This window comes from Panthera leo, chromosome B3 (assembly GCF_018350215.1).
Source record: "Panthera leo isolate Ple1 chromosome B3, P.leo_Ple1_pat1.1, whole genome shotgun sequence".
NCBI classification, from domain to species: Eukaryota; Metazoa; Chordata; class Mammalia; order Carnivora; family Felidae; genus Panthera; species Panthera leo.
In genome coordinates, this window is record NC_056684.1 from 145,158,458 (window position 1) to 145,182,569 (window position 24,112).

At 56.9% G+C, this 24,112-nt stretch overlaps 1 long non-coding RNA gene across 1 annotated transcript; it reads left to right on the top strand.

Annotated features, from left to right (window-relative positions):
- The first annotated feature begins 727 nt into the window (after positions 1-727).
- Positions 728-9,513, top strand: LOC122221459. The gene is made up of 3 exons (XR_006203233.1): positions 728-1,164; positions 2,005-2,145; positions 9,272-9,513. It is a non-coding gene; the product is annotated as an uncharacterized LOC122221459 (long non-coding RNA).
- The last annotated feature ends 14,599 nt before the right edge of the window (positions 9,514-24,112 follow it).

The following is a 24,112-nucleotide window of genomic DNA, read 5'->3' on the forward strand; positions in this document are numbered from 1 at the left end:
GCGGGGAGTTTCCTGGAATGAAAGAGAAAACGAATACGGCCATGGAGGGCCCTGGCGGGAAGCAGGGAACGGAGGAGAGAGGTTTTCCCCAGCCCCCCACCCTTCCCCCAGGCACGGAGCCCGTGTGTGGAGGGTCCCTCCTGGAGCACACAGCCGGTTCCAGCAGCTGGCTTGCCAGTGTCAGAAGGGGTTTGTTCAGAGAACTTTCTAGATGTGCAGATGGCACCTTGGTGGTGATGAGGCAGGGGCCCTGCCCTGAGGGGTCAGGATTCTGTGGGAGAAGAATCAGGACATGGGGTATTTATTTTTGGAGCCCAGCTGGTGGGAGGCCAGGAACGCTGGGCCCCTGCACCCCCGTAGGAGGAGGGGTGGGGTGAGGCCTGGAGGGGCTGTGGCTACTGTAAAATTAGGGGGTTCTCAGCCCCTGTGGCCGCGGAGGGGTCTCTGACGAGAGACCTGGGCCAACTTGGCCAACGGAGGAGCTTGGGAAAGGGGGTTTGGACCAGGCACACAGTGGGGAGCATCCCTACAATCTTCAAGCAAATGCAGGAGGGAATTGTAGCTGGGGGGGAGGGGCAGTGAAAGGGGGGTGGAAGGAGGGGGTCAGGGGAGTGACCGGGGAGGGGCAAGAGACAGTGGGACATGAGGGGGTCTGGGGAAGGACAACGGAGAGACAGGGGAGGGACAGGGGAGGGGCCGGCGGGGGCCTGGGCTGATGCAGGTTGCATGGGGGCGTGTGGTCCAGGCTTCAGCAAGCTGACTCTGTTCCCAGGTCCAGGCAGGGGACACGGGGCACTGAGCCCGAGGTCCTGGGGAGAAGGGAGAGGGCATAGGAAGCAGCTGACAGGTCTGCTCCTGGGTAGGAGAGAAGGGGGAGACGGAGAGAGACAGTCCAGCTGCCCCTCCAGCCTGGGGCCTGCAGACTGCGTGGGTCTGGAGCCATCAGACAGTGGGGGAAGCCCAGGGGCGCGAGCCGTGGGGTCTGGGAGCGGGAACTCACGGCCCGCTCCCGGCCGCCCGGGAAAATCGTGCGTGGCGATGTGGAGAACCGCGTGGGGGCCCGCGTCTGGCGTCTGGCGTCCGGCGGAGGCGGGTGTCATCAGCTCTCGGGTGAGATCAAGTCCAAGGCCCAGACGAACGAACCCACCCAGGGAGGCGCTGCAGGTAAGACACAGAGATGCCCCGGCTGGAGGGTGATGGAGCCTCCACAGGCGACCGGGCAGGAGGCGGGGGTGGGGGGGGTGGGGAGCGTGGGGGTTCAGTGGGACAGGGCGCGTTGACAGATGGGAACACAGGTAACATGGTGCCCGGGAGGCCCGGCGTCCTGGGGGGTGGGGGCTCAGCTTGCACCACTCTTCCCCCCCCCCACCCCGTGACCACCCTCAAGATCCTCCTGGTTCTGGAAGCCAGCGGGCTAGACCCCCACTCCCGAGGCACCATGGAGTCTCTGCTCTCCGCGCGTCTGTTCCCTCCCCTTACCGGCACCCTTCCTGCACCCTGCCCAGGCCAGTGGGCACCTCAGACCTCTCTGCCTACGGCCGGTGCCCTCACCCGAACCCCTAACCCCGTCCCTGGGGGTAGAGGGACGCCCCCTTTAGCACCTGTTATTCTAAAAGGTCCGGTCAATGCGTTTCCGGCTTGCAGCATGGCCTGGAGCAGGGCAAGTCCCTCCGGGCCTGGGCCCTGTGCATCTCACTGTGCCTCGGGGCGGACAGGGGAGCTCAGGTGCCCCGCTGGCCCCAGCAGGCCCAGGGTAGCTGGGGCTTCCTTGTAGAGAAGAGAAGCTGGGAGTGGGCCAGGCTCCCCAAGGCTCTGTTCGGCAGTGGCGAAGGAGCGGCAGCTCGTGTTGGCAGAGCCTCAGGTATCAGAGCCGTGAGATGCCAGATCCTTGAAGTGGTTCGCGTCATCTGATTCCCAGGGGAAGACGGGGTCACCCTGTGAAGTCCTCTGGGTAATGCAGGGCTCTGCAGCAGCAGAGAGAACATTCCGGGGCTGCTTTTCCAGCAGGAACTTTGGCCAGCAGGCTCTGCCCTGCTCACACCTCTTTCTGCCGCCTGGATCTGCCTGAGCCTGTGGCCAAGCTGAGCCCCTGTGGGCTGGCTCTCACTGCCCCTGCAGGAAAAGCCCCCGATTCTCTGTTCGAAGGTGAGCGTTTGGCCAGGGCCCCAGACACGCTCTGCACGGATCCTGGAGGTGCTGGAACGATTGCTGCTTAGTTACAGAAGGACGGCCAAGTAGCCTGACTTCCTGGAGGGAGCATGGTGCCCTTTTCCTCCTACGGGGGTGGGGGGGGGTGGTCTGAGTCCTATGGCCCTCCTTCCCACCCACGCTCTGGGTGAGCGGGTACATCATACGAAGCAGGTGGAGCGGAGGCCAGGCTGGAGGAGAGTGAGGGCCTGTAGGCTGTGAGGGGTTGCAGGTACTGAACCCCAGATCAGGTGGACCGATCCTCCCCGTGCAGACAGTGCGGGAGACCCTGCCCGTCCTCTTCTGGTCTAGCCCTGGAACCCGCCGAGCGTCGTTTCTGCCCCGTGCCCTGCGTCAGAGCCGGCCCCAGGGCCGGCTCAGGTTCACGGCCTTGGAGAAATGAATGTGCCTCCCAGCGGGGCAGCGGCAGGACGTGGCAGCCGTCCTTAATGCGCCACAGACACGTCCGGCATCTCGGGCGGGACCCGGCGCCTGGCACGCAGACGGGACTCCTGCAACAGCACTGGGTCGAACCGAGCCACCTGTCCCACAGGCGGCACGTGAACTGGCCAGAGGATGGACCAGAGCTAACGAAGATGGCCTTGGTGGCCTCCCCTTGATGGCCGCCAGCTTGGAGACGCAGAGCTGCCCCCGGGGGCCTCTGCGCGTTTGTGTGAACAGGCTTGCGGGGGTGGTGGCATCTTAGGGGCTGAGAAGAAAGGAAGGGCTGGAGGAAAGAAGGGGCCCCCCAACCCTCCGGTCCCCCCGGGCCTCCCTTCACGGCCCCTCCCAGGCCCCAGCTTCCCCGTGGAAGGGGAGCCAGCCAGAGCTGGGGCTGGGCTGCCTTCTGATTACAGGGCCATTGATGCCCCTGCTGACCGCCTGGCCGTCCCTGTTCCCCGGGACAGAAATAGCAATCCAGGAGCCATGCTGGTGGGGCTGCTCTGTCACACAGCTTCCACATGCTGGGGGGTTTTGTTCTGGTTTTAAATTGCTAACAATTTAGATTTTTTTTTTTTTTTCAATTTAGATTTGTTTTCAAGTGGGTGCCTGGGCGGCCCAGTCAGTTAAGCATCCGACTTTGGCTCAGGGCACCATCTCGTGGTTCATGAGTTCGAGCCCCGCGTCGGGCTCAGTGCTGACGGCTCAGAGCCTGGAGCCTGCTTTGGATTCTGTGTCTCCCTCTCTCTCTGCCCCTCCCCTGCTCCCACTCTATCTCTCTCTCTCTCTCTCTCTCAAAAATGAATAAAAATTAAAAAAAGTTTTTTTTAGATTTGTTTTTAAGAGAAAATTCCAAGAAGAAAGTATTTAAAATTCAGGGGTTCCCACCGGTTTCTAGTGACGGACAGGCTCTTGCATGATGGACGGGAAGAGGGATCGTGTCGACGTCCCTCTGACGCCTCCAAGAGCGGTTAGGAAATTTTCTTTTGGCCTTAAAGTGGGAGCAGTTAGACCGAGCCTTTATTTTTATTTATTTACTTTTCTAAAGAAAACCACTTAGAAGTCAGCATTTTGCGCCCGGAGGAGAAATATTACAAAGGAGCAAAATGCTCAAGTGTTTCATTTCAAGACACGTGAAGGCACAGGTAGGTCTCCGTCAGTTCGGGTCTTCCGTCACGGGGACAGAAGACCCATAAAGCCACCTTGTTACGATGATCATGAACCAGGGTTAGGGACTGGGCAGATTTTACACTTCGTTCAAAAACATAAGGCAGTATTTCACGCCTCCTTGAACACCTCCCAGGGCCGAGGGCTCCGCACGCCGCCTCCGGGCCGCCGAGGAAGCCAGGAGCCGTGGTGCGCGCCCAGAGCGTGGCCTTGCCCCGCGGAGGCCACCGGTCTCTCGAGGGCCGGTCCCAGCCCCGTGGGTGGGCGGACACGCAGAAGGCTCCGGAGACAGTGCCTTCTCCTGCCAGCCGGCCGCCCGAGGACAGGCCCGGGTCAGCCAGCAGATAGGTTGCCCGCGACACCATTATCTCCCGGGCAAACAGCGACGTCTCGGCGCGACCGGGCAGAGCCCGGCTGCCGTGTAATTGGACCATTGAAAAGTAAATTATCTGCAGCTGGAAACAAGACACTGCCTTTTAACTCGGGCATTATAAGGTCAGGACTCGAGACATCACGGGGAAAAGCATTTATTGAAAAGCGATGGGAAAATGAAATTTAAAATTCAAAGCCACCGTGAGCGGCGAGGGTGGCGGGAGGCCGTGCGTTCTCTGGCGGCCCCAGGAGCCGGGTCAGGGGATTTATTTGCATCTTTATTTTGCTGACGCTGGAGAGCGCCGCGTGAAGTGACTCGAATATCAGTCTGACGGAAAAATAAATCCTGGAACAAAAGCCGCTCTGTGTTCACGGAGACCGGGCAGCGGAGGACCGAGCCTCGCGGCAGAACTGATGCGGGGGGCTGCGCTCTGGGGGTGCTGGCACAGGCTGGGTGACTCAGTTTCCCCGACTCCGTTCTTCCTCCCGGTGCGGGCAGCCTAAGCCTCGTGGCCCCCAGCCCACGCGTGTGGCCCCAGCCTCTGTCTTTCCAGCCACGCTAGCCTGTCCCGCCTCCACCCCTGTGCTCAGGCGGTCACCCAGCCCCGGGGTCCCTCCCACGCCCTCCAAGACCCGGCCCTGCACGTCCTGTGCTCCGCTGTGGACACTTCTGGGGGAGCGTCCGTCGTGAGGCCCCGCCCGGTGCACACCGTCCTGGGCGCCTACCCGGGGCTTCTCCGCGGGGCTCTCTCAGGGCTGGAGGACCGTTTTCCGAGCCAGGGCACAGGCTCAGAGTCTTAAAGGGATTGGCCTCACACTAGCCAGCCAGTGGTGTGTCTGTGACAGGATGGGGACCTAGTCCAGTGCCCCGGCTCCCCTGGGGTCCCCCAGGTCAGAGTATACAGCGCCAGCCTCTCCTAGGTCACAGCACGCCGTCCTGGGCCCTCGCATGCCTGGTTCCTCTTCTCTTTCTCCGCATGGAGCCCCCCCTTGTGCCTGGCACAGAGGTGAGCCCAGCTCGGGCCAGGGCACGTTGGGGCAGGAAGTGCCCGGAAAGGGAGATGTCTGCTGCCCCCCCCCCGCCCCCATGCAGTGCAGAAGGGAAGACTGAGGCCCTGGGACAGGCAGGTGTGAGGGTGCACAGCTAGTGGGGCACAGGGTTGAAGGAGCCCCTCCCACCTCCACCTGGCTCCGTCCCGCCCAGTCCCTGCACCACACTTCCCCTCCCCCAGGCCAGCCCCCCAAGGTCCCGTGCTACCGGCCAGAAGTGAGCGTGTGCTGCGAAGCTTGTCCCCTGCCCTGGGCGCTGAGGAATGAGGCGCTGATGACGGGGTCACCCACACAGTCTGGGGGGGACCTGAGGCCAGAACCAGCCTGGCGCTGGGGCTTTGTGGCCTTCCACACGCACACGCCAGGGCCACAGAGGGAGAAACACCCTCATCCACCCGCCAGTGTCTCAGTGATGTCCTGACATCCGCTGCCTTCGAGACCCTGCGCTTCTGGAACACGCAAGAAAAGGATCTGCTTGGAGAGGAGCCGAGAGTGCTGTTCACGTACAACTCAGGGTGTGTGCGGAGCCGAGCAAGCCCCACACCGTCCACGGGACTTGGCTTCCCCTCGCGCTAACGCAGGGACGTGCGCTCTCCTCGTCAGGCTTCTCTGAAGACTGAATCGCCAATAAATTGGTACAGTATCCAGCGAGGGAGCGGGTCAAATAGTGGCTCGTAGTTCTGCTTTGATTTGAGAACATTTTCTGCTCTAATACCATATTAGGGTATAGCAGAAAGCCCCCATATAGTCTTGACTTCGTGTCTCCTTATGTTTGTGAAGTCCAAAAGGGTGAGCCCAGGACTAGGTGGTGTCAGGAATCCCGGATCCTTCCGTCTCGTTGCTGCACTGTGCTGACTTATTCCCGAGGACACGGGATGGTCCAAGATGGCTGCTGATGCTCCAGCCGTTGCGTCACATTCCAACCAGCCAACAGGGAGGAAGAAGGGACAAAGAAGGGCAGGTTGTGCCCTTCTTCAGTAAGAACACTTCCAAGGAGTCACATTTCGTTCCAAGAGGAACTCGGCCGGACAATATTGCAAGCGGGACCGGGAAATGCAGTCATTACTCCTGGCGGCCCGTGAGGGGGAAAAATATTTTTAAGACCCAGAATGAATAAAAGTAGGGGGAAACTTGTCAGCCACAGACCTTCCTTCGGGAGGAAGGGAAGTGATTCAAGAGGAAGTCCCGAAACAAGAAACAGAATGGCAAGCGAGCAGGAGCTAAACACGTGGACAAGTGCCACCCTGAGTCGACAATAGGGAGCAAAGATAATGATGTTGCACTTGGGGGCTGAAAAGACCAAGACGGAAATGAGGCGCCTGGAAGCAATTCCACGTGAGTGGAGGGGGCAGGGGTTAGCAGCACCGCCAGGTCCTGGCGGTGGGAGAGGAGGACAAAGTGACTGCCGGCTCTTTTCTGGTCTTGCTGACCACTGTCACGTCCACGGACGTCTCATACATCGTCCACACGTGTCCAAAGTGCGCGTGTACCTTTTAAAGGACACCAGCAAAACAGCAGCAATAATAACGATGCAAACTTCCGTGTGGCCACCCCTCAGATTAAAGAATAAAATGGGGGAGCCCGGGGGGCTCTGTCGGTCAGGCATCCGACTCTTGGTTTCAGCTCAGGTCACGAGCTCACGGTTCATGAGTTCGAGCCCCGCCTCGGGCTCTGCGCTGAGAGGGAGCCGACCGCTTGGGATTCTCCGTTTCTCTCTGTCTCTCTCAAAATAAAGAAATAAACCAACGAAAGGGAATACAATGTATGTGTGAGCCCAGGTTGCTCATTTCCGGCCACATTCTTTCTGGTACTGTCCCCTCCTCCCCGGTCACCCAAACCTGAATTTATATGAATCTCTCCTTTGCATTTCTTTATCATTTTCCACTTCTGATTGTAGCCCCGAATAATATCGTCTCTGGTTTTAGCTGCTTTTGAGACTTTATGTGAATAGAATCTTCCTTTATATACAATGCTTGTGCGTTGCTTCCTTTTAACATGACACGCGTGAAATCTATCCATTTTAATGCTTCGGGTGTCCTTCGTTAGTCTTACTGTCGCTTGGTATGCCGTTGTGTGAATGTATCACAATTTGTTTATCAGTTCTATTGTTGATGAACATTTGTGTTGTCCCCGGGCTTTTTCCTGCCACAATGCTGCTGTAAACGCGCCGGGATAGGCGTCCAGGTGCACGTGTGTGGGCCTTTCTGCGGATGAGCCTCTGGAGCGCCGTGACCGGGGTGCAGGTATATCTGAGTGATGGCGTCCCTCTGCACTTGAGTGACCAGGCCGTGTCTGGGGCAGCCTGGACCCCGGACTTCCTGGCCGGCCTCAACGCCCCGGAGCGGCCTTGCCCGTCTACTCCGCTGTGCTGCGCAAACACTGTCATTTCTTGCCACGATGCGAGAAAGGTTGAGGAGTCGTTCTCTAGAGATGGACCCGCGGCGGGGGGTAGTGCTGGCTCACGGGTTACATGCAAGTAACCTTTACTGGGCGCGGTGAAGTGTTTCCCAAAGTAACTGTAGCTCCGACCGCTGTGGTTGAGAGTCCTGTTGCCCCCACGTCCTTTCTAGTACCTGGAATTGACTTGCTCCTTAACATGTACAGATTTGGTTGTGGGAAGGTGGTGTCTTATTGTTTTTGTTTTAAATTAGCAAATAAATACAAGTAAATACAATTGATTATATGTTATCAAACACATATGTAGTAATAAATAAAACACTAAATGCATAGTTCTAAAAGGCTTGTGACAAAATACAGTAGCTTATTAATCCTCTGTTCCCTGATCCTTCCAGTGTCCTTCCAGAATCAATCATTATCACCTTTTAACACTTTTTTTCTGGCATTTACAGCCACATATTATTAAATAGTATATATATATAACTAGTATATACTAGTATACTAGTATACTAGTATATACTAGTTATATATATATAGTATATACTATATATATATTACTAGTATATATACTATAGTATATATACTATATACTATATATATATACTAGAAATATATATATATATATATATATATATATATATTTCTACCTTTTGATGGTCAATTTGTGTCAATTTAAGACACAACTTTTAAGATCTCTTATTATAGCAGATGAGGATTTAGCCCTCATATGCTGCACTCTTTCCTTTCCTTTCCTCCTCTCCCAATAGATTTATGTTACAATTTTTGGTTAAATCAAATCAAGTGTTTTGGTACAGATCACGTTATATCTGCAGTCAAATGCTCTGCCCCCAGATCACGTTATATCTGTACAACAATCACAGCTTGGCCCTAGAGTATACTCCAGTCGTTTCCTTTCTCACTCTTTGTGTTTCTTAGTGTTCTTAGTTGCCTTCCTTTTTTCATTTGTTTAATACCTTCTCACCTATTACTAATTCTTCCCATACTTCCCAATATCCTTTTTGGGCACATTCTCACATCACTTGTTCCCGGAGACCCTCTGACTAGAGGTCTCTTTCTCCTCTGCTTTGGAACTGGCCATCTTCTGCTATGGCTGCACACTGTCACCTTGGAATGTGCTTCGGCTGATGTCTTGCCTTTGTCCTGGGTGGGAGTCCTATTTTCTGAATCCCATCCATACCTTCCTCTTTCCTGGTTTACTTCCTTGTTTTCGTGGGTACCATTCTCTGATGGTTAAATGAGGATAAAAAGGTGGTTCATCAGTAGAAATCATGGTGATGACAACCCTCAGTGTTCTAGTCTCCTGGAAATGCTCCTCTGATCTGGACAGGTTGCCCTGTATGCCTGGGATTTCCCTTCATCATGATCCCTGAGAGTCCCTTTACTTCTCTCTTGTTTTATGGATCCTCTGGCTTCGTTTATTCCCTTGTTTTTATGGAGCACATTCACCTATGATTCATTGAGGAAAGACACATAGGAGGTAAATTGTTTGAGATGCACATGTCTGAAAACAATTTAATTCCGCCCTCGCAGTTGATTGATGGTTTGGATATGGAGATGTGAATTGGAAATCAATTTCCTTTAGAATTATGAAGGCATAACTCTGTTGTTTTCTTGCTTCCATGTTGCTGTTCTCAAGGCTGGGGCCATTTCCTGATCTTTGAACATGCCCATCACTGCACCGCAGTCAAGATACAGAATTATTCCATCATCGCAAAGATCTCCCTCATGCTACCTCTTTAAGATCAAACTCACCACCTCTCCCCACTCGCCCGCCATTGCTCCTAACCCCTGGAAACCACCATTTTGTTTTTCTTCTATGTAACTTTGTCATTTCTAGAATACTGCATAAAAAGAATAATAAAGTATGTGACCTTTGAAGTTGGCCTTTTTTCATCCAAAATAATTAGAAGGCATCCAAGTTATTGCACGTGTCAATAGTTTGTTCCTTTTTATTGCCAAGTAGTATTCCATGGTACGGAGGTTTAACCGTTCACCTATAGGGAGACATTTGTTTTTTTCCAGTTTTGGCTAGTATAAATAAAGCTAGTATGAACAACTATATGTATTGTTTTGCACAGACAAGTTTTCATTTATCTGGAACAAATGCCCAGGAGGGCCATTGCTGGGTCATATGATAAGTATTATTATTACTTTATTATAATTTTAGTAAACTGCCAGCTATTTTCCAGTGCGGTTTTACTAGTTTACGTTCCTATCAGCAATGTGCGAGAGATCCAGTTTTCTGCCTCCTTGCCAGTATTTTGTGCTGTCATTATTTTCTGTTTCAGATGTCCTACTGGGCGTTCCACAAATAGCTCAGTGTGGTCTTGATTTGCATTTCTCTAATGGCTATGATGTCACCTCCATAAACGTTGTGCTCTGGCACAAGGGTCAAGGGTTCGGGTCTGTGCTGATGGCTCGGAACCTGGAGTCTGCTTCGGATTCTGTGCTTCCCCCTCTCTCTGCCCCAACGCACTCGCATTCTGTCTCTGTCTCTCTCAAAAATAAATAAACATTAAAAAAATTTAAATGGATTAAATTTTTAGGTCAGTTTTGGGGAAATTAACATCTTTATGAAACCCACAGCACGTCTTTCCTTTCACTTAGGTTTTCTTTTAAAAAGAAATGTTAAGGTTTTAACAATTTTCCCCATAACTCTGCATATTTTTTAGTTTTATTCCTAAGTACTTTGACATGTTTTTGCTGGTAATATAAATGGCATTTAAAGTTTTATATTTTTTGACTAATTGTGGTTGATATTGATGTATGGAAATGCAATTGGGTTTGGGATAGTGATTTTGTATCTAGAAAATGTGTTAAAATTTCTTATTAAATATACATATATATATATTTGTCTGGTTTTGCTTGTTCTTAGACAATCATATTTTCTACAAACAGTGATGCTGTTTTTTTCTTTCCATCTTTTAATGCATTTATTTCTCTGCTTCCTTCTTTACATGCTTTCTTTACCAGTAGAGGAAGAAAAATAAGAAATAAAAATGTTTAAAAAGCTTAATTCTCATAAAGTCCAGAGAGGGGGAGGAAGAAAAGAATGGAGGAAAAGTACAAGTAGGAATACCATGAGGAGGAAATCAGGGGATGGGGTCCATGGCGATTGCCTGCAGCGCCACCTGTAGGCTGGAGGAGCTCATGGCATTCCCAGCTCAGGGCCTGGACCTCGCTGGCCGGGCTCTGGTTTCTGAGGACTAGACCCTACAGTGGCCTCTCCACCTACATGACCTGGGGTCCAGGCCTGGATGAGCTGCCTGCCTGCGGGAGACTCTGCCAAGGAGAAGTGCAGTGGTCCAGTCGTAAAGCAACATGAAACGCTATAAAAAGAGTTTAATCGTGCACACACGGCAGACATTGCATTTAATTTATCGCTCTGCAAAATTAAAGCCGTTCTGGGGTTTGCCATCACTCATGCAGCATGGAGTTATTTATTGAGCTCTGTCAGAGCTGAGGGGATCCGAAATTCAGGTCAGGTAAAGTCAAGTTTTACCAAGTCCCGTCTGGGTCCCCAGAGGCCCAGCCAGCTCAAGTTGATGCTCCCATGTTGCTCTGCTGCAGAGGCGGAAGGGAGAGAGCAATTTCTGCGTTCATTTCTCTGATGGGTGTCTCCCACGCTGCCTCTCCCGTGCTCCGCGATCGGACCGCCTGGACTTACTTTTTGGACCTCTCGGTGAGCGGTCTCCTGCACCTGCTCTCACGCGGTGTACCCGGGCCTCAGTGCTTGGAATGCAGGCGCGCAGCCCTCCAGCCCTGTGAGGAGGGCGCGGCCACCCCCGTGGGGCAGGCAGGTTTGCCCACAGGCTCAGAGAAACCGATCACCTGGCCCGGCGCTGTCCACCCGGGAAGTGCTGAATCTGTGGTCTCGTGCCCGAGGCAGTGGGCTCAGCCCTGTGACAGGGGCAGCCCAGGCACGGGGCCTCTCTCTGAGGCAGAAGGAGAGAAGCTGGTTTGAAATATGCCTGGGCAGTTGCTACCAGACGCACTACAGATTCTCCCTTCAAAGCACTTGCTCGAGCAATTACACACCAAGACTGATTGGAGGGGGAGGGGGCTCTGGCCGAGCCTCTGGGCTCTAATTAGCCAGGTAATAAGGCTGTTTGTGTCAATATGCTGGGGCACACGGGATGGCTGCTCGGCAGCTGCCTAACGAGGCGGGGAGTCGGGGTGAGCAGCCCTGGCGAGGCCCATTGGCTCACCAATGGGCCATGGCAGCCCCCCGGCACTATTGTCTGTAGGGCCCAGGAAAGGCCGTAGGCTGGCACAGTTGTCTGCAGGCTGGGCAAGCCCGAGCCAGGCACGCTCACGGTGACCGCCTGCTCGCAGATCCGCCAGGCACCTTCGACCCGGAGGAGGCACTCTGCCGCCCGTGTGGGTGGGCGGAGCTCGCCGCCTGCTGTTGCCAGGCAACGTGTCAGGTGTCAGGGCACCCACACCTTGGAGTCTGCCGCTCCACACGGACAGGAGGGAGAGCAGAAGCAGGTTGCTGAACGGAGCCGAGGGCGGGGCAGGCCCTTTCTCTCATGCTGTCATTCCAGCCCGCCACCGTCCCAACATCTACTTTCCGGGAGAATCAGCAGAGGCTTGAAGGAGGGATCTGGCTCAGCCTCACAGCCTCAGAGGAGAGGAAGGAGAAATGGTGTTGACACAGGTTCTGCTGCTTGCTGTGTGACCTCAGACTAGAGCCTCCCCTCTCTGGGCCCGAGTTTCCTCTCTGCGAAATGATCTGGATCTTTGGCGCACACTTTCTGGCCCTTGGGAACTTGGCATGCCGGAGGGTTGCAGGTTCAAAGGCTTCAGGTTGGGGGGGGGAGGCTTGGCAAAGGATGGAATCTATGAGTCCCCCTATGGCGTTCTGCTTTCATCCACTTCTGCCACAGCCACTGCTCCTGGGGAATCCATCCAGCCACGCTGGGCCACACAAAGGAACCTTGTGGCCAGTCTATGGTAAGAGACACATCACTCACTCTGTGCGTGTCTCTGAAGCTCATACGGGTGTCAGACACGACGACGGGGGCCGGAGACCCGTGGAGTTCACCAGGCTCCACCAGCCATGTGGAGACATTAGCCGGTCACATGAATAGCTGTCCCATAACACAGTGGCCGTCCAGGCCTGCTCAGCACCTCCCCCGACTTTGGGTAACACCCGCAAGGCCGGGTCAGAGCCCTTCAGCTCCCTGGGGCCTCCACCATCAGCCTGCGTGCTCCACGAGCCCCTCAGGGACCCCTGGGCTGGGTCAAGCCTGCTTCCTCTCTCCTTCTGCACACACCCTGTGCTTTCTGGCTCCTGCACAGAGATCTGCAGCCCACCCCCCCCAAACCCTTCCTTCCACCCCTGCAGGGCTCTATAGCCTCCTTCAACACCGGGCTCCTGCAGGATCCCGCCCGGCCACTCAGTTTGGAGCGATTTTGAAGTCACTTCTGTGAAGCTGTATTGGGCTTTGTGAAGCTGTGTGCCAGTCCCGTCCCTCCCCGCCCCCCGATGTCCAAGGCCTGGGTCCTGCCCTCGGAAGCAGACGGTACCAGCTGTGCATACACAGGATGGACGAGCAGGTGCCAGAAGAGAGCCCGAAGCCCGGGGCCTTGAGCTGAGTCTGATGGCCTCAAATAAGTCTGGTGACAACACCAGATGTGCCTCTGTCCGTGGGTTGGAGTCGGCTTGGCTCACACCTTTTTGGGGAAGGACTTTCTGCTGCCCTGTCCTTCCTGCTTCCCGCCCCTGCTTTGTCTCCCTCGGCAGCACTATCACCCAGCAGGATCTGTTCACTTAGTAGTGAACTAAGTAGCTCATTCTCTGCCGAGGAACCAGAGGGGCCAGCCATGAATTTCTTCTGAAGTGAGGGAAGCTGACATTTTACAAAGTTTTCGATCAGCTCCACTTCTGTCGTCCAACTAAGCTCCAGCTGGGCTGGCCCTGCAAGAAATACCCTCTGGACAAAGTAATAAAAATAAATAAATGGTCAGGACTCACAGTTTCGGGTCCGACATGTAAAGAGCTTGGAGGTCGTGCCCCTGTCCGTTCAACGAGAAAAAGGTGGGCAAGTGGAAAATGTATGACTTTCCTCACACCCACCAGAAAAATGGAGAGACAGGGAAATACAGGGAAGCAGATCTGGGAACTGCTCACCTGGGGCAGGAGACGCTGGAGCCATAAACTCCTGGGAACAATTCAATGGAAACTCAGGCAAATTTCTAGAAGCTGAGTGTGAATCAGATGACAGTGAGACGCTCCTGGGGGCCGGCAGTCCTAGGGGTCCCCGACATTTTCATGGGCTTTTCCTCCAGAAAGCTGCCCTGGTTCTCACAGGGTAGATCCGAGGAAGGACCCAGTGTCTTTGGCAGAGGGTGGAGAACAGACATCATGTGAAATACGCCCACAGCCTTCTCTATAGCAGAGGCCCAGGCTCCGGGGAAAAAGCTCTGTCAGAGAGCAGGTTCCCAACCTCACTCCACCCTGGGGTAAGGGGATTCCTCCCCCATCAGCCCCCAGCCCTCCTGTTCCACCTCCAGATAAAAGCAAGTGAATAGTGAACAAGGGCCAGGACTTCAAGGAAGTAGATTGAGAACATTGAGGCAGAGGAGTGGGGGCAGTGGGGAATACCTGGGAAGGTCACAGCCCAGGGTCACAAGCCCAGCAAAGGACTGACATTTAGTTGGAGGGTTCTAGAGTAAGCCTACTCCCACACAGGCCTCCCCTATAATCACGGGGATTCTGGGAAAGACACAGGCTTTCTCTAATGGGGAGGACTTGGGGAGACCCAGAGTCAACAAAGGAGGCAAAAGCAGACATCAGAGGGATCGGAAGCCTCTGCCCCCCTCAGCTGTGGCAAACGTCAGACAGAGGCCAACTCCCAGAGGGACCAACATCACACCTGGTTACTTCTGTTCCCCCTACCCAATTTAATACATTGGGCCCCCAGCAAAAAACAAGGCATGACAAAAGATACGGAAAAACGCTATCCAAAGAGACAGTGCAACCATCAGAAACAGTCAAATATAATGTGGATGTTTGAGTGATCAGACAGGGAATTTAAACTAACTGTGATTAATATAATTAAGGTCTCTAATGGAAAAAGATGGTGTGCAAAAATGATGAGTAGTGTAAACGGAGAAACAGAAATGCCAAAAAGAATCAAAAGGATACGCTGGAAATAAATATCATTGAACAGAAATGACATACGCCTCATTAATAAATGTGTCACAGCAGAGGAACACATCCATGAGCCTGAAGGTGGTTCAGTAGAAACTTCCCCAACTGTCCTGCAAGTCCCTTCATGGTTTCTGCCTCTTGTCTCTCTGAGCTGCATTCCATGACTCCTTCACTTCTATCTTCTGATTTAGTAATTCTCTCTTTGACTGCATCTAATCTGCCATTGTAACCTTCTCTTGAATCTTTAATTTCAATAATTTCTATTTGTAGAAGTCCATTTTTCCCCAACTCTGCCATTTTTTTACTTTCCTCTCTTTCACAAATTTGTGTCTTCAGTTTCCCCAAGAACTTCCTTCAAAAGTATTGAACACCCTTTAAAAAATTTCACATCTGATAATTTCCAACACCGTATGTCCTATTAGATCTGTATCTGCTGTTTGCTCTTCTGCTGAGGCTTACTCAGGATGCCACATTTCTCAGATATTTTTGAGTTTTGCCTATGAGCTCATATTCATTGGAGTCTATTTACAGAAATTCTCTGATGTTTATGTTCAGAATCTTGTTTTCTCAGAAAGGATTTGTGTCTTTTTGGCCAAGTGTCTGGGGAATGCTACCAACCCAGGACTGCTTTAAATAAATTATGTTTTTGTGTGGATAACAGCCTCCAAATCCTCATGAATGAGGGATGATGGCTAGGAGTTTTCCCCTTTCCCCTCCACTGAGACCTCGGGCTGAGCCAGACATGTTGCCTGGGTCTTCCTTGGTTTTTCCACTGTGAAAAGCTGACCTTGGGATCCTGGTTTTATGAAAAGTCAGCCCAGGGATGTGGGCTTTTTCTCCTTGCCCAGACCGCCACCTGGATGTACACGCATGAACTCGCTGAAACCCGGGCTGAAGGCCGTCCCAGGCCAGTGGTGCCTTGGGGTAAACGCCAGTGTCCGTACTCACTTTCCATCTTGCAGTTGTGTTTTTCTGACCTCTGGTTGTTTTCCTTAATTTCTCACAAACTCAGGATGTGCTTTAGAAATACAACATAGTTTTAGGTCTTTGCACAGCCAATCTGCCACACTGCCCGAGTGAAGGTCTGTTGATACCGCCCCGTCCTCTTCAACACAGCTGCCACCACGAGCCTTGGGGGCCCCCCCTCGGAGGCAGGTTGTGGGTGGGACCCAGCCCTCTGGCTCGGCCTGCCTTGATGGTCTGATGGCAGGAATGCAAGCCTGGCTGGCAGGCACTGCCTCATGCACTTTTGAAAAAGATGATTGAGGGGCGCCTGGGGGGCTCGGTCGGTTAAGTGTCCGACTCTTGAGTTCAGCTCAGGTCACGATCTCACGGTTCGTGGGACGGAGCCCCGCCTTGGGCTCTGAGTTGTCAGTGTGGAGCCTGCTTGGGATTCCCTCTCTCTCTCTCTCTCTCTCTGTCTCTCTGCCCCTCCCCTGCTTATACACACGCGCATGTGCTGTCTCTCTCGAAATAAATAAACTTAAAAAAATGATTGAGACGCCATTCACGTACCATAAAATTCACCATCAGTTCACTTTGATGTGCAAGAGACGGCCCGTACTCCCAGTGACCTGGAAGGCTGGTCCCTAGAGGCCCCTTTGTTTAACAGGGACCGCAGCCCAGACATGACCCTGAATCTTTCTGGGGTCTGAACAAAATGTCTGACGGCCCTGGTGACCGCCATGTGTCTTGGTGGGAGTCATGTTTAACCACTGAGAACCTTCGCGGGGTTTTATTTTTAGGGGCTGACTTGTCCTGGGTCCTTGACGTTTCCTCTAAATTCTGCACACGCCCTGCCGATCCTGACTGAGCTCAGCTCTGCACCGAAGCGTGGGCCGCTAGGTGAGGCGTCAGGCTCTGCCGACAGTCCGGAAGCTTCCTTGGCCGCCCTGCTGCTCTGGATCTGCCTTTTCTCTTCTCTGGTTCTCCCCGGGGTGAGCCTTCAGGTGAGCCTGGCCGAGCTGCAGGCCCTCGGGAGCCCCACATGTCACTTCCACCACCTCCCGTGGGACAAGCCCTCCCCGAGGCTGGAACAAAACCCAAGTCCGTCTGCCCGACGCGCAGCGAAGCCCATCCCTGAGACACCAAGCGTGCAGCGAGGAAAGGGTTTATTCGAGAGGCAGCCAGACGAGGAGACGGCAGGGCCAGCCTCCAACCCTCCTCCCCGAAGAGGGAGAGAGGTTTTCTGTGATCACAGGGGTTGAGGTTACACACACGTCATGAAAGTGTGTGTGTGTGTGTGTGTGAGGGGGGTTATGATGATTTGTGAGGAACCTCAGAGTGTGTGTGGAGGGAACACGCAAGGAACTTAACACCCTGTGTTCACTTTGGGGGCGGAGACCTAACACCAGAACGAGGCACCATCCTCTCCGAGGTCAGGATGACATCTCCGGACAAGGAGAGGGCTGTGGGCGGGTCCAGAACGAGGCACCGTCCTCCCCAAAATGAGGACGACATCTCAGGACTAGGAGAGGGCTGTGGGCGCGCTTGGAGGGCCCATGTAACCCAGGTGCAGGGCCTTGCTTCTCCTCGGGCTGGAGCCACATCCATTGACCTTGCGGCCAGGCTGCTGCAGACAGTCAGGGGACTTGTTAGTGGGCCTGGTTAGGGGGAGACAGCTGTCTGACCAACAGGCCTTCAGCTTTCTGTGCTTTTCAACCTCATCCACCCTGCAGGGCCCAGTTTCAAGGCCAGTGCAGACTCCGGGGCCGGGGGGCAGGCACATCAGACCCCGTTCCTCCAGGGAGAGAAGCAAAGATTTGCTCCCATCCTGACTGCCCCGGTGCCCAAAGCCCTGTGCCTCCCTGGTCCCCCACCAGATTCCAGGAGACCAGGCCTTTCTCAGCTCCTGAGTCCCCACCAGGAGACCGGTGGATCTTTCTGGGCCTCTGTGCTGGGGTCTGGGTTTGGGGGGGACCCAGTCACTGACTCCCAACCTGGGCGGCTCTGGGCCCCAGGTGCCTACAGGGGCAGCCCACGGTCAGGGGCACGGGAGCAGTCGGCACTTGGACGGCCAGTGGGGTGGCTGGGGTCCCAAGGAAGAGCAGGCCCAGGAGGAGGTCAAGGGGTCTTCACGGGTGAGGACGAGGGTGGGGCTGAGAGGTGCCGGGGTGGGGGTAGGGCGTGCACGGTGCGGGCGAGGCTGTGGACCCCGTGGGCAGGGCCCCCCGGCCAATATGGCTGCCCCCACTCGGAGCTCGGGCCTCAGCGTCGTGGGGGCTTGTTGCTGCCTCTGTGGTACCCCCCTCCCCATCTGTGCCCCCCCCCCCAGAATGACTCAGGGGCAGTGCCGGGCCCAGCCCTCACCTGGGAAGGGCAGTGAGCTTCCTAGAGCACCCAGAGCTCAGCAGGGAGGACCGTGGGCAGCACGCGGCCGGCCCCACGTGAAACCCCGTTTGAGGGCCTGGGTGGCGGCAGACGGGAGGACCCAGTTTAGGCTGCCGGGCTGGCTGCCGGCTCCAACCTCAGCCGACCCACTTCATCTCTCCGAGCCTCAGTTTATCTGTCTGTAAAGTGGATGAACGGGCTGCGCCCACAGTCAGGAGGCTGCAACGGTGTAAACCTGAGGGGCTGCGTTCCCGGCAGGTTCTCGGGAGGGATTCGATATCACGTGTTCTGGCGACAGGTTTTCCAGGCGGAGGGAAGCCGAGGGCACGTGCATAGAGGCAGGACAGAGCCCGGCGTGCTCCGTGTGCTTGGGGACAGATATGAAGTCAGTGGCCGGAGCACGGTGGGGGAGAGCAACGTGAGGCTGGGGGGTCAGGGCGGGGCCGGGGACGCCCTTGAATGGAGTGTCGAGCTGTGGAAACCACCACGGTCCCAGGGGGTGACACGACCCCCGGTCTGTTTTCCCAAAGGTCACCAAGCTGGGTGGGCTGTAGGACCGGAAGGTGGAGGGGAAGCAGGGAGGCTGGCTGCAGGGCCTGGGGGTCTGTACAGGGGACAAGGGACAAGACAGGGACAGGGGACAGGACAGGGGACAGCACAGGGGACCCTGGCATGGCACATCGGGGATCACAGGTGCCAGAAGCCTCAGGGGCCAGGTGTCCCCTCTGCCATGGGCCTCGCTGCACCCCTCCCTGCCAGCCCTATGATGGAGGGAAGAGGGGTCATGAGGCATCATGCAGCGAGCAAGGGGTCCAGCCCCCACGTCCCCACCCTGGGGACAGATGCAGGACACGGGCAGGTGGGGCAGTCCCCCTCCCGCTCCCCCTCCCAGAGGTGAGTCCGGCTCCGCCTGTGCTCACTGAGGCGTGGCAGCAGGTGTGGGTGGATGGGACGGCCTCTCCTCCCAGAGCCCCGGACCCCACCCCCCGGGCAGCCGGGTGACACAAGGCTTCGAGGTCCCAGCTGCTGAAGTCACAACCGCTGGGGTTTTGCTGCAGCTGGAAGAGGCTTCTTTCTTCCTTCCGTCTTTGTTTTCTCCCATTTCCACTCAAAAAAAAAAAAAAAAAAAGAAAGAAAGAAAAGAAAAGAAATTAGAGATAATTTAGAGCTTTTCACTAAAAGTGCATTTTATCATCGCAGAGAGAAGGCTGTTAGAATGGTCCCGATGGCACCAGTCCTTGTTTCAGAATAGATGGGCTTGGCGTTGCAGTGTTCCAGCACATTCTCTGGCCGTGGCCAGGCCCTCTGCCCCTGCCTGGGCTGCGGCTCTGGCCTCCTTAGACACTGCCGTGGAGAGAAGTTCCTCTTCCCGCCCACCGTGCACCTGAGGCCTTTCCCCCAGGCCCCTCCGCTGGGGCTGGGGGGTTTGGAGAGCCAGCATGGGGGCCGCGGGCATTCTGGGTGAGCCGTCGGGGTGTCTGTGAGGGCAGGAGGCCTGCCAGCCCCCTCGCCTTGATGGGCACCATGGCCCTGGCAGAGAGGGGGGTTGAGGGGGAGCTGCTTGGAGGAGAGAGGGTCCTCGGGGCTCAGTTTGGGTTAGCCCCCCACCCTGCCGTGGTCAGACCCCACAGGGGGGCTTCATGATCCCCTCTCCCTCCCATTTCACACCCCCCGCCCTCCAACCCAGGCCTTCAAGAAGGAATGGCCAACTGTTGTGCTAAAATTCTGCCAGCAGCTGCCTTGGCCGGGCCTGGCTGCTGAGACACCCTCTCTTCCTGCTGGGAAACCTGGTGTGGAAGGTTCCTGACTCTGTGCCCCAGACGCACAGCAAGGTTTTCTGTGGCCTGAGGCAGGTACGGCAGGTGGGCCTGCAGCTCTGGGGCCCAGGAAATGGCCCTGCACCCCCTTGGGGCTGCACAGGCTCCTGGAGGTCCCAGGGCAGGAAGACGGGGCTGGCCAGATTCCCATCCCTGGAATGTCTTCTGCCCCCAGACTCCCTAGAAACGCACCTCAAAGGCCCCCCCGACAGCGTGGCCTCTAGAAGGCCAGCAGGCGGCCATGTGCTGCCCACGGGCTGAGCCCGGGTGTCCCACTTGACCCAGCTGGTCCTCAAATGCCTCTGTGGGTCGAATATTAGCCCTCGATATGTCCCACGTACGCCTGGGAAGCTACAGATGGGACCCTGTTTAGGAAAAGCGTCTTTGTGGATGGAATAAGTTAAGAATTACAAAATGAGATCACCCCAGATCATCTGCGTGGGCCCCCAATCCAAACACTGGTGCCCGTGTAAGAGACAGAAAAGGACGCGGCAGGAGGAAGCCGTGGGATGTCGGAGACGGAGACGGGAGCCCAGCAGCCACGAGCCCAGGACGCCCATGGCCACCGGAAGGTGGAGAGGCGGGAGGGACCATCCCCCGAGCCTTGGGTGGGGGCAAGGTGAAGGCAGGACGTGGCCGCGGTGCCACTGGCTCCGGGCTCTGCCGAGCACAGAGACGGTCAGCCGCCACGGCCAATGGCTGTGGGAGGAGGCTGTGACAACTTGAAGCCGTCCACGTGGGAGCAGGTGTCCCCAGAACCCGCCCCAAGTTGAAATGTGTGCCAAGGATGGGGTGTGGTGTCACCGGACTCGCTTCAGAGGCACCAGGAACCACCCACGGCTTTCCGGCCCCGGAGGGGCCACGGCCCCAGTGGGATGAGGGGCTGGGTCACCCCGTGGGGCCACCTGAGGTGGGAGGACGCGAGCTGGCTCCGGGCTCCTGGTGCAGTGAGCGCCGGGAAGCTGGCGGAACGGAGGCAGCTGTTCCCGCCGGTGGGGTGGGGGTCATGACCTCCACGGGGACCCCTCGGTGCCCCGAGGGCAGCGTGCCGGCATCCGCATTGGGCCGATGGAATACAGGGGCTCCGGGGGATCAGGGGTTTCCCGAAGAGGCACCGCTGGGAGGGACGGGAGCCAGGCTCAGGTGGGGGCCCCTCCCAGCTCCCTCCTTCTGGGGGCCGTCCCCCACTTCCTTGCTTGCCCCTGACCTGGGTCTAGAAGGCTCTCCTTGGGCAGTGGGGCCTCGTCCCCGCCTCCAGGCGACCTGCCAGGGGTGGGGCCCTTGGCCGGGACAGAGCCAGGCGGCAGCTGCCGGGAGGTGAGTGTCTGCGAGGCCCGGCAGGCACCTTCTGGGGCAGGGTCTGGAGACTCCACTGGTGCCCTACTCACAGGCCGCTTGTCACGGGCCCCTGGAGAGCGGGGACCCTGCGTCCACCTGAGCCTGGATGGTCGGAACTGGTGGTGCTGGGGCTGGGCTGGAGGCCGGTGCCCCCGACCCCGGCTGTTCTGCCTGCCCAGCCCCCTTCAGCCCTGCTGAAGCATATGCCACTCCCTTCCCTCCTTCCCTCCTGCTCCAACACCTTCCAGGGGTCTGGACGCTTACATTTCACACCTCAGGGCCCCTGGGGGAGCCTCCTGCCTCCTGACCTGGGGCCTCCCCCTGGGGCCTTTCCTCCCCTGGCCTGGCCTGTTCCGGGGCTCCCTCCCTGTCCCCAGTGTTCAGCCAGCACCCCAACCAGCTGAGCTTCCCTGGCTTTCCACCCACATCCCTGGGGCTGGGAGACGGGTCCCGAGTGTCTCCCCTACTCCACAGTGCTGGGTGCAGGAAGTCGATGGGTGAGTGGCTGTGGGTCCCGGGTGCCCTCACACGCCTTGGGTCTGAGCGATTCCTGTCCGACCCTCACTGGGGCTGCCATGTTTTCAGGATCGGGGTCCCCGGTCCCCAGGAAAGGAGCCTGGGGGTCCAAGGCCCTTCCCACCTTCTCCCTTCCGGGGGCCCACACGCCTGGGCTGGGATTCGGGCTTCTCGGGAAAATATGCCCTGAAACCATGGAGTCCAGGCCCTCTGATGAATATATGGGGAAACTGAGGCACAGGGCTGGGAGGGGATCCGCCGGGGTCAGGGTGGAGCTGTCTGGGCCCGGCTCGTGCCCTCCCCCCGGCCCCCGGCTCCACGGAGCACAGAGCCCTCCTGGATCTGCCGTCCCAGGCCGGGCAGGGTCTGTCTGGGATGAGGGAATCTTGGCCTTTCTTCGGCATTTTCCTTGGACTTTTGACCTGCCTGGTTCCTGAGGGAAAGTTTGATTTTGGCCAGGACAAGGGGGGCTGGGGGCCAGAGTGTGTTGTGGGCTCTCGAGGGCCTGGGGGTGGATGCCGAGTTGCTCTGGAAGGGAGTGGGGGCTCGCACACGGGGCCCCGGGGTGGGGGGGTAGAGGCTACTGCAGAATTGGAAGCCAGCAAGCCCTCCCCTGGGTCAAAGCTGTCAGCAAAGGTGCTGCCTCCTCTGGGAAGCCCTCCATGATTCACAGGGCTGCGTGTAGAAGAGAGGGACCAAGGTCAGTATGTTCCTGCCTTTTCTCTGGGGCTTGCCCGACATCATGAGCTCTGAAGCCCCTGGCATCTCTGCTGGAGCTTCTGGAATCCAGGAGAACGCTGGCCAGGGAGAAACTGACAGCAACTCACCAGGCTTGAGAGCTGAGTGTTGGGAGGGACGGGCTGGGTTGTGTGGAGACCGTGGTGAGGAAGACTGTCCAGTGAGGGACACGCACAGCCCTTCAGACCGCGTCTGGTGCTCCCAGAGGCTAGGCGGGCCTCGTGCGCCCCCCCCCCCGATTGGCACAAGGGGCCCCAGGCTCAGAGTCTCCCGCAGCTTGTCTGGGCCCCCGGAAGCACATGGCGAGCCCAGCTCTCTCTGACCCCGGTCTGGAGACCGGTAAGGCTGGCTGGGAAGTCGGGTCACACCCTGGGCCTTTGGGGCATCAGCAGATCCTGGCCAGAGTCTATACCCTAGCCTCTCCCTGGACACAGCGCCAGACCACTGCTCCCGCCCCCGCCGCGAGGGGACCCCGTGTGCAGGAGAAGCCCACCCCCCGCCCCCTGCTTCTGCGACCCCGTCGTGGTGCCTGACCATCCGCACCCTCGTTTCTCGCAGGTGGGATCTTGTCCTCCCCAGAAGTCGCCGGGTGTTCTGTAAGGCCAGACTTCATGGTGCAGAGCGCAGGGCAGAGGGGTTAGTTATTGGGCTCAGTGGTTTTGGGGCCCGGGGACAGGGCGTCGCGTGCCTGGGCTGCACCTGATGGAGGGGAAAGGGCCTCCTGCGCTCGGCTGTGCCTCGGGGGACTGAGCGGCTGGCGGTCGGCTGGCTGCTCATGGCGCTGGGCTGGAAGGGATCTCCCGGCCGGGGTTCTCACCCCCTGGCTGGGGCCCAGTCCCGTCCTCTTTCCTCAGCTGAACATGGAAGGCGAGGGTTCCGTTAGGAGATGCTGTGGGTCACCTCGTCCTCATTCTGCAGCACTTTCCGCCCGAGAGTGCGTCCCGGGGAACAATTCAGTGGGATTCCGGCAGGGACAGAGAGGGAGGTGAACGGTCCCCAGAATGACCATCCGGCGACTCCCAGGAGGGATTCCCAGCAGGTGAAGGATGGGGTGAGTGTTGTCCAAGTTGCTGGGTCAGCAAGGTTGTCACTGACTGGGTGGACTCAGCCATGAAGCCACGACTCCTCCCCCTGCCGGGACATCCTCCCCCTGCCGGGACTGTCCTCTGCTGGGACTATCCTCCCCTTGCCGGGACCGTCCTCCCCCTGCCGGGACTGTCCTCCCCCTGCCGGGACTGTCCTCCCCCTGCCGGGACTGTCCTCCTTCTGGGCCATGCACAGGTACAGCAGACCCGTGGCGCCAAGGCCGCACCTGCCCACTGTCTCTGCAAGTGATTGTCTGACTCCTTCACCAAGGGGTTCGTCTCTGCTCATACAGAGGGGACCAGAGGGGGGAAAGGTGGCTTCCCTCCCTTCCTCTCCACAGCCTGTCCCTCTTCCAAGTCACGTGGCCGCCAGGACCACTGGGACCGCGGTGGGGGAACCGGCGAGGCCTCAGGCTCGGCAGGGGTTCCCGCAGGGAAACACCGTCACCCTGACTGTGTCCACGTGAGCGAGACGAGCCCCCGGACACCGACGT